Here is a 10,812-nt window from a genome sequence, read left to right on the forward strand (position 1 = left end):
GATAGTGAAGGGGAGCCGGGAAGATTGCCTGAATGGAAGATGCCAAAAGGCCCACCAATCGCGCAATGTTCCTTAAAGAAATAGTCGGACTGGATAGTGCTGACCTTAATTCCCTCTTTATATTGCGAATCTTCAAGGTGGGAAGAATCAATTGAGCCTGAAGCGAGTCGATCTTGAAACCCAAAAACTCTATCACTTGAGTTGGATTCAACAATGACTTCGGTGCATAAATCCTGCAACAGACTGATTGTCCAGTTCAAATGGAGCTGTAAAGTCAATGGGTCTTGGGCCATCACTAAGATGTTGTCCAGATAAATGATTAAGCGAACCCCTTTGGTTCTCAGATTTTCCACTACAGGTCTCAACAACTTCGTGAAGCACCATGGTGCTGAGGATAGGCCGAATGGGAGAGCCGTGAATTCCAAAAATTTACCTTTCCATTGGAATTGGAGGAATCTCCTGTGAAGGGGAAATATTGGGATCGAGAGGTAAGCATCTTTTAGATCTAATCTTACAATCCAGTCTCTCTCTATCAAGATATCTCTTAGCATATGGATCCCTTCCATCTTGAAGTGTCTGTACACAATCCAAGAATTGAAGTCTTTTAAGTTCAAAACCAGCCGATGACCTCCTCCTTTTTTGTCTACTACAAAAATGGGACTGCAAAACCCGGCTGGGTGACGGGTAGAAAAAACTACAGCGCCTTTGTCTAATAACATTTGCACTTCTGCATCTATGAACCTATGACTTTCGAGGGAAAAAAAAATTTGAAGAGGAGGATTCAATCGGTAAGGAGTGCTGAAAAACTCCAGATGAAAGCCTGAGAACCGTCTGAAGGATCCACGGATCTCTGGAAATCTTTCTCCAATTCTCCACACACAAGCCCACTCTTCCCCCAAGAGTAACCTGAGCAGGGTGAATAAGTCTTACCAGCGTAGGAGGCGTCCTGAATCGCACATTGTTGACCTCTACGATGTCCTCTGCGAAATCTAGGTCTACCACCTCTGGGACGAGAGGGGTAGAAAGTGGCATCGGATTGATCACCTGTCCAGTTACCCCTTCCTCTAGGGTAATAGTTTTGGGGACTTGAAAAGGAACCTCGGCCGGGCATTCGTCCGCTATAATGTCCGGCCCTGACAAAAAGGCCTCGTCTAAAGACTTTTTTGAGGGACAATTGTGCTTTATCAAGGGTGGAAAAGGTAGAACAAAATTTAGCTAACTCCTTAATAAAGGATGAACCAAATAGAAGACCCTCTGCAGATGGACCCGCTTCCGATGAGGCTAAATCTACAAGTTTAGGGTCCATGCGCATGAGAATGAATTTTGAGCTGAAATAGCACAGTTAGTGTTGCCTAGTTGGCATAAAGCGCGTTGGGCTCAACCCAATAAAACGTCAGTATCAACAGGAATGCCTGATTCTTTAGAAACTGCTGCCAAATCCAAAATGTTTGTCAGGGGACCCGACGTGTCTAGAAGTTTATCCTGACAAGAACGCCAGGATCTATCTAAACCTTTTTTAGGATCTTTAGAAAAAAAAATCAGGAAGGTAACCATAGTTAGATCAATCTCTGGTGTATCAGCTACATTGTTCTCTAAATCATGTCTAGGACATTCCGCCTTAAGGCTAGTGCGCACTTCCTTATCATAACTCTTTCTCAGATTAGCATGTACATATTGCGCAACTTCTGCAGAAGGGAGCCAATTGGAGGATCTGGGGTGAACTATCTCTGAGGGATCAAAGTCAAGTAAGTGAGAAGTGAGAATTCTTTTTCATCTTTTTACTGGGGCCTGGAGAAGTCAGGTCATCCGAATCCTGATCAGAGGAGTCACCTGAAGCGGAAGAATGATTCAAATTGCTATAATTATGCTCCTCAATACGCTTCTTGCGTAGTTTTTCGAACACCTCAGCATGTACATCCTCAGAAGGGCCCTCGTTTACTAAATTCTTAGTTTTAGACTTGGATTTTGAGGTTACTTGCGGATTACTTCCTTCAGGGACAATAGGTGTCTTATCTGACATCCAGCCTTAAGAGTGGGCATATTCCAATAATTGTCCCGAAAATGGACCCAGCGCTCTCACCAAGGCATCATTCACAGACTGTTGCCCTCTAGAGTCAAGTGCCTCCACCAAATTAACTTCCAATTGGTTGTCTATATCATCAGGGTAATACCCTGCATCTTGGTCGCTCCATTGAGCCATTGTACAATACAGTGTATTGAATATTTGAATCAAAATAATAAAGGGGGAGTGAAAAAACCCTTACAGGCACTCAGGCTGAGGACAGACAAAAGGCCCTCAATAATGGGTGGAAGGAGCTGCCTGGTAAACACTCTAGGCAGAGCCTTATTCAAATTTTACAACCCAGGGAATAATCTGGGCGTCAGGGATACGCTTTTGGAGTCTGTCCTCCAGTTCAACCCACAATTGGCCACACGCGACAGAATCAATGAGCCGATCTCCAGTGAAACCCTTGGGGAAGAGATCGGCTCGTAAAAAGCGCGCGCGTGAACAAAGTCTGTTATAAAAACAGAAGACAGACTACGCACTGCGCGCGTTAGCGCTCCTGCTCCCACTCCACAATTTCTACACAAAATATCCGGCACATTAAAATAACAAATTCAATATAACAAACAAAGCGACGCTGATTTTTTAAATGAAAATAGCAAACAATTGAGTTAAAACATCACAATACATGGGAGAAAAGATAGTAAGTCACTTATCTGCTGCGAAGCAGCAAAGAAAGAGGATGTGACGTTGTGGGTCAGGACTGTTATACTCTCAGGTCACGTTATGTGATTGGTACATGTGATATGTGCCCATGGGTTTCATGGGATATTAAGTTTTTTTGTTTACTGTTGTACTATTGGCTGCTGTGAAAGGTCAGTAAAGGAAGAGACAGCATAATCGGAGCCTCCGGTCCTGACATAGAATTGTTTTAGCAGGAATGGACACCTTACTGCACAAAAAAACCATGAGAGGCATATTCCTCTTTCTACATATACTGCAAAATGCAGCACACACAGAAACAGGAAGTAACATGGAGAAATAAAGATACTTCTCGTCACGTCTCACCTGAGAAGGTGTATCTTTTTGGCACATTCCCAAGTCTAGCAGTCTGGAAAACTGAAAATGTGTCAAAAACCATGGGAGTTGCGTGCGGAGGCAGAGTAAGGCAATAGAGCGATTCATGCTGGGTTGTGTTACCCCAAATTTGTGGAGCCACCCAGGGCCATGCAAAGTGGCCTTGCGTTGCTTCATAATTCAAATGTAAAGCTTGTGTCGCTCTTTCACCTCTGTCTGTGGAGCAAGAGCGACACAAACCGGCTCGTAAATAGTCCTCCAAGTTTGTAAAGTGCATCAGTGTTGGCCTTGTTTGCAACAGTCTTGAACTTAAATTAGACGCATGCGTTCAGCCTCCACTAAGCGCTTGTTCCAAAATGTTAATATTTGTGCAGGTTATTTTTGCAAGTGTTACTCAGGAACAGAGCAAAATTGCCTGTGACCGGATGAAAATTTGCAGGCACCAGTGCAATCTACAGGATCTGTACCTTTCTAGTAAAATGAATGGTGGTCCAATCCAGACCATCTTCCTACTACCTATTTACTACCTCGTACCCACCCACCAACTACCTTTTTGCCTCAGTAGTTCATATGCAAGAAAATGAGTGGTTGTATTTATTATATTTATTTGAAATGCATGAATTATTTAATGAATGAGGAACCTGTAGAGCATCAAACCCCTTAGATAACGACATACTTAGTTGTTTCAGTGAGTTTGTTGGCTGGAGCAAGATACTCCAGAGTTAGAACATGTGTGATTTCAGTTTTCTTTCATCACTAAGGTTTCGATTATGGGGTGAAGGGTACTTGTGGGGTGCAAACTCCACACCCGCAACCAATGGTTGTTTGGAGTAAACCTAATAGAATGGGGAATGTCTGGTTCCACCTGCATTTACCTGGTGGTCTTTTCCCTTGGGGCGTATTACACACACTTGCGACAAGATTTGAACAGGTGGTAAATGTGTTGGGGGAAAGTATGAAGTGAGGGGCGGAGTGCTAGATGATGAGGGCGGGGGAGTGAAGGAGAGAATTGTAGCTCACAGTGGGGGGCATTACATGCTCACCCCGTGCCTTGTCTGATGGTGAGACAGGGCCAGAGAACAGGTCCAGGGTGCACTCTAGCCCTTTCCCAAGACAAGTTTTCTGACTGGTAAAATGAGGTCTGATTTTCCCACCCCTTGTAAATGTGGATGTGGGCACAACGGTCCACTAATGATTGAGCAAAGTGGAATTCATCATAGGAATTCTGCTCTGCTTAACTCGTAATTGGGACAGATGTTACTATTTATGTCTCTGGAATACATATGACTCCAAAGATTTTGGTGAAGTGGGATGCGGGCTCACATCTGCCAAGAGGAGAGAAGCTGCTGACAGGTTTTAAGAAATCACTGGAAGGATATAGGTGGACACACATCTAGGGGCTAGATACACTCTAGCAAAGCATTAACAAAGCTCTGGTTCCATATTTCACATATGGAAGGTAGCTAGTGGCTCTCTGAGCAATCCCTTAACACTCCATTTGCTGTCATGGGCAAACTGATGGCTTAACTCTGCAAAAATGTTTGGGGATTCAAGAAAAAGATGGGTATAACACCAACTAGATAAAATAAGAACAACATACGGACCAAACAAAACCAGATGTAAACATCATAAACATGTATTAATTAGAAAGCAATTACAAATCAGTCAATCAATCATTGCCTTTGTAAGGTGCATGATATCTATGAGTAGTAAGCATTCGGGCAAAAATAGGAATAATCAAGACAAAAATAAATTTACTGTTTATAAAGTTGGGCCACTATAAAAAGTAATTTTTATTTGAAAATACTTCTTTAGGTTGTTATGTGAATAGCCAGGATCAGACTTAACAGACAGATCAGGAGATGAGTGTGTCTAATCTTTTGCGCAATGGATGTTTTGCCTTGTTGATAAATCATAAAGCTCAGTCACCCAAGAGGGAGTGAATCCCAGGTGACATCAGCAAAGAAGCCCGGAGATGCAGAACGTTGTTCAGGCTCCATTGTTTTGAGGTACTTTGACAAACACCTTTGAAGAATAAGTTCAAAAAACTACAGGCTGGATTATCAAAAGTTTATGGCTGGCTAAGGGAACATACATTCCTGCTCGAGAAGTAATCGTTAACGCAGGAGAGGCTCTGCAAGAATGAAACTCTTATCATAAATGGGCTTTCACCAGAAAGAAGGTCCATTCATGTGGCTCAGAGTCTGCTAACTTGCTTCAGTAGGATTTAAAGTCTTCCAATTCACCTAAAGAAATTAAAACCCCAATCCAGGTCACCATTCTTTAATTTCTTTGATAAACTGGAGACGAAATAGCATAGGAAGTGCCTTCCTGCTTTCTAAGTCTCACATCTAATTTCCTGCAAGAAACCTGGCTGCTAACCTGGGATTCCGGGCCAAAAACATATTCGTACAATTGGTTCTACTGTGTGCCAGTGATGGACCAGGACCAAAACCTAGGTAGGCCTATCATGAAAAGAAGTAGCCTTCAACCAGGTGCATATCTTCTCACCCTGTCGGAAGACAAGGGCCTATGTCTGCTCCATGAGGACAAACAACTCATCTCCTTGGGAATTATAAAATGGAATGCAAGAAACTTTCATATAATATGTAGTCTAGTACACTGTACCATTGCTTATGAGTGAGACAAATAAAGTCACACATTTGCTTTTATAAATATATTTTGGAACATGTTTAAAGATCATTCTGACCGGTTTTGACACAGATGCATAGCAGAAATCTTAGTTTTTTTTTTAAATGGCCATTTTATAGTGTTGTGTTTATTTTCACCTAACAACTAGGTCATTGCATAGTGTTCTGTGGGAGAGAGGGATAAGCTGGCACAAGGAAATGTTGTAACAGAGAAACATGCATGTGACTGTCGAAGTTATACTGCAGCTTGGCAGTTAAGAGTTGTTGATTAGAGTCTCTTCAAACATAAAAGGAGGGATAAAAGACACATATAGTTTTCATGCACACAAATCACAGATAGACCAGGAAGAAAGTGCATAGGCTAGATAGCCTAGATGAAACTAGATGGACGCATATAAAGTTTTAAAAAACCTAGGGAATTAACAAGTGACAGAACTATATATTTACTTATATATTAATTTAATTATGCTTTCCTTCTTTAGTTATTACACTCTTACCTAAACACTCGGGGAACATTTTTAAATTTGAGCAGTGAATTAATAAAAAAAAAGGTTTTTAAAACAGAAAGGAATGAAAACAGATCCAGTAGAAAAATCAGGAGGAGAAACGAAGAAGAAAGAGTAAGATAATGCTCCGACAATAAACATGTCACATTAGATGACACGCCTTGCAAATCAAAATTTCAGCTCCTCCTCACTGACAAAAATCTGTAGTAGATGATTTAGAGTTTTGATAATAAGTAGCCCAGATGAACACCTATAATCCCAATGTTGTCCTATCCATTGTTAAAGCTGATGTAGAGAAGATTTAATTATATGTGTCGCATCACTTGAAGAGGATTATTAGACTTGGAGGAAGAGGATGACTGGCTACTGATCTGAGAATTGTGTGTTCTCCCCATAAAAGCCAGCAGCAATTTGGTAATAGGAAGCCAGCAATGTGAGGTGATGATGAAATTATAGAAGTATCCAACAACAGAGCAAAATATCATTATAAATAAATAAATAAATAGAAATCCTAAATTATTCTCTCAGAGCAGGCATGGCAGAATACCACAAGAGGGAAGCATGTTACTGAACAGAGTCAAACAATTGTTGACTAGTTTTAAGGGAACCTTCTGAAGAGAAAAAAATCCCCTCCATCAAAGGAAAGCATTTACCATGTTAAGAAGAGCAATTTGAAAGAGCTCCTTGATAACAAGATCTGCCAGTGAATGCTGAAAGTTGAAAACCTCAGCTAAATTTGTTTGAAGAGAGAGGTCAAAAGTTCAGCTGGCTGTCAGAAGGTAATAAATATCCCCATTGCAGAGGAAATTACATTTGTAGAATGACATCAAGGGCAAGTAGTTAAAAGTCAAATAGAAACATCTCTGTGAAAGTTTATGTTTGGGTAGAGGCTTATGAAGTGGAAAGCAAGTGACACAGATAAATAATTACCTCAGGCCTTCACCTGAAGTCTCCAAAATGACTTAAAAACTCACTGTCTTTGTGAGATACAGGCATATTTATGCAGCAGCAGAGCTCTGGTGATCAAACGTGCTGGTGAAATTAATCATTTTGATGTGAAAACATCTGACCTCCAGCCACGCCTTCTATAATCTTAATATTAAAAACCCAAAGCAGATGGAGTCAGCCTCCAGCAGACAAACTAGAATGTGCTACCTAAGTGGCAGTGAATAGCTGGGAAAGGACTGTACAAACTCTAGAGATGCCATGGTATGTCGAGACCATGGATTCCCTGTGAGAGAAGCAGGAGGAACTCCCCATCCCTTCCAAACACACCCACACCCAATTATGGAAATATGTAGGAGAGTTAGTTATATATTCATGGATGGGAGGAAAGGCTCCCTGTGTAGCAGGCCAGAACTGAAACAGAAAGCAGTGGGGAGCAACCAACATTGCTCCACCGAGTTCCTCCACATCATCCCTCCCTGTTGGTCAATCACCTACTAAATGTTCCTTAGCTGCAGTGGTAGGGCAGGATGCAGGAAATGTCTCTCTCTTTCTCGCTTCTTTCTTAAGGAGTTTATACTGAAGCTACCAGCAGGTATCCTGCAAGGGCATAGGACCACCACTTCTCCCCAATGCAGAGAAGGAGAGAAAGATCCACAGTTCCCGCATTCGGACATACACCTGAGCTCTCGCGCACCTGGGCACCCACCTGCACTAGCAACATTGAGAAGGAAATCAACCTATTTTGCTTAGTAATTGCATGCGAGATGAGAAGCAATCAAAAATGGACGCGGAGGCGGATTGATGCAGACATAACACACATAGAAACCCATTGTCAAATGGAGACACCTTCTCAGTGAGTCAGGATTATCACAAAGAGACACCAGATCTGTAAGAGACATACAATAAAAGCCTGTACGTTAACAGTATAAGGCCACGTCCACAGAGTGCCTCTTAGTGAAGAGCCATTTGTAGACCGTTGGCGGTCAAAGGCATACAAATTCTGTTTTGTTTTTTCTGAAGCATGCTATTTACTTTAGTTGCTGTGCTCTTATCATAATCTGATCCACAAGAGCACATTAGTTTGCAAAACAACATGTAGGACAACCAATTTATGGTAACCTTTTCTCGCACTGTATCTCCTTGGTTACGGTATTCACAGTTCAATGGCAAGAGAAGGCTGCAGTGCACTCACTGCCTTGTGTGTTTGTTGTTGTAAGTCTCTTGACTTTAATATGGCAGAGGTCGAGAGGCCTCCTAAATTACAGCTTTTAATCTAAAACATCCTTGAGTCCATATACACATACGTACATATATATATTTTCACCAAAAAAACTGAAGGTTACAGAGACATTATAGTTGGGTTCACATTTTACACACATAAAACCATACAAATTCAGCAATCATGTTAGGGTTATATCAAGTAACTATAACTCGTGCCCCAAGGTAACTATGACTCACGCCCCCGCCATGCACAACTTGCTCATTAATAATTTTACAGCAATTGATGCACTAATATTATCAATGATGTCATAGAAGATGCCATTAGTGATGTCATATGTGAGGAATTAACAGTGCATGGTGAAGGCACGAGTTATGGTTACCTCAGAGTGCGAGTTATAGTTACTTGAGATAACTCCAACTATAGCTGCTGAATTTGTATGGTTTTCTGTGAGTAAAATGTGATTTAACTATAATGTCCCTGTAACCTTGGTCTTTTAAATGAATTTCTAAGGTTTTTGAAAGTTATTTCCTAACTATTATGGCACTGTAACCTTTGTTTTTTTCAGTGAATTTCTATTCTTTTTTAATGTAAAGTAATATTTAATTTCCAGACATTAATCCAACCTCTGCCGCGCACGGCCCTGCGGCCAATCCCCCACATGCAGCCAACCCAATGCTCTGCACGGCCTTCAGGAGTGCACTGTGGGGGTCGGCTGCGGCCAACCCCTTGCATGCAGCCAACCCACGCCGTGCACAGCGGATTGTTGGCCACAGGGCTGGCCTCTGGCCAGGCCCTATTGCCAACTGACTCAAAGGCAGTTAACATGGTTCGGGTCGGGGGCATGAAGACCCCCGTCCCAGGGCCAGAGAAATAGGAAAAAACAAGGACAGATAAACATATTTCTCCTTGTTACGCCTCTCCTGGGGAGGCGTATCTTGTTGGCGCATTCCAAAGTTTACAAGTTCTTGTAAATCTGGAAATACAACAAAATCCATTGATGTTGTATGGGAAAGCCCATGCAACACCCATGGAAACACCTCCCTGGGGCAGTATAATTTGCAATTTGCATTACATTACTCAAGATTGATGAAGCCATGCAGGGCCAAGCAAGGTGACTATTGGTAGCTTCATAAATCTCACTTAAGGCATGTGTCTCTCTTGCGTGGTGCAAGAGCAACGTAAAACAGGCCATAAATATGGCCCTTTGAAACCTAGACTGTGCATAATCTTGCAGTTTGAAAATGATATGGATATTTCCATTCCTCCACAGTGTACAACCAAAAATGCATACATTCCAAAAAGGGAGATAGAGCATTATAGATTATTGAAACATAAAATAGGGACAGCAATAAAAATATTATAATGGTTCCCTGACCAAGTCTGGCCTTGTCAGTTAGTAACTATTTCCTCAGATTGGAAGCTGCACATGAGGGACAGTTTCCATTGCATAAATGACAGCCGTGGCCCCACCATTTTTGTATTGTGCTACTTTGTTTGCCTTTGCAACCACTATCGCTTTAAGTGACAGCAGCTGCAAGACCGGTACTTTGACAATGCAAATGAATAAATGGAAATAGGTTTTTCCTTGCAGGTCTCCCTCCTTGCATTTGTAGCTAGCTGCAGCATTCAAAGTACTGTTTCTGCCTCCTGAACATTGGTGACTACTCCAAATACTAGTGTCAACCTGCATGAGTAATGAGCACGGTAGGGTTTAGTATAGTCATTTGTGTAGCCCTCACTGCCCCTGCAGAGGTGCAGGTCTATTTTCCAGACAGGTAGCACATGGCTGCATGGAATGTGCAAAATTTGTGCAATTACTTATATATGAATGTTAGAAAACTGACATGTGGTTCGATTTATATAGTACTTATCAATTCACCATTCTCCCAGTGGTTTCTTGGCACTTGGACAGCAACCCAAAAATATAATTAATTGTAATCACCACAGTGACAATTTTTTGAGATGTTCTGGAGCAGTAAATAGTCCGAATGATGATTTCCCACCGGCAGGTGACCTCAGATGTTTAGACAGGAATGGCTGCTAAAGTGGGTGCAGGTCCAGGGAGCAAGTTTAATTTTGGCCCACAAATCAGCAAAGTGGGAACACTGTGTATTTTCATAAAGTGCAAACTTTTTTGTTTTTGCCTGCCTACGCAGGCAAAGTAAAAACTTCCCCCACCGAATGTGGCATAATTCAATATATATATACATATATATATATATCAATCAACCAATCAATCAATAAATATCAACACAAAACCCTTTTAAGCTTTCGGCCCGAGGGAATGCCAACCCCTGGGCTTAGCCAGACACAAACAGGGGAGAGGGGCTGCGAGGCCCTCCTCCCCTTACCGCTTTCAGCGCTAGGCTGCCAAAAGAGTGCCAGTGCAGGGGTAAAAGACAG

This window comes from Pleurodeles waltl, chromosome 2_1, assembly GCF_031143425.1.
Source record: "Pleurodeles waltl isolate 20211129_DDA chromosome 2_1, aPleWal1.hap1.20221129, whole genome shotgun sequence".
In the NCBI taxonomy this organism is placed as follows: domain Eukaryota; kingdom Metazoa; phylum Chordata; class Amphibia; order Caudata; family Salamandridae; genus Pleurodeles; species Pleurodeles waltl.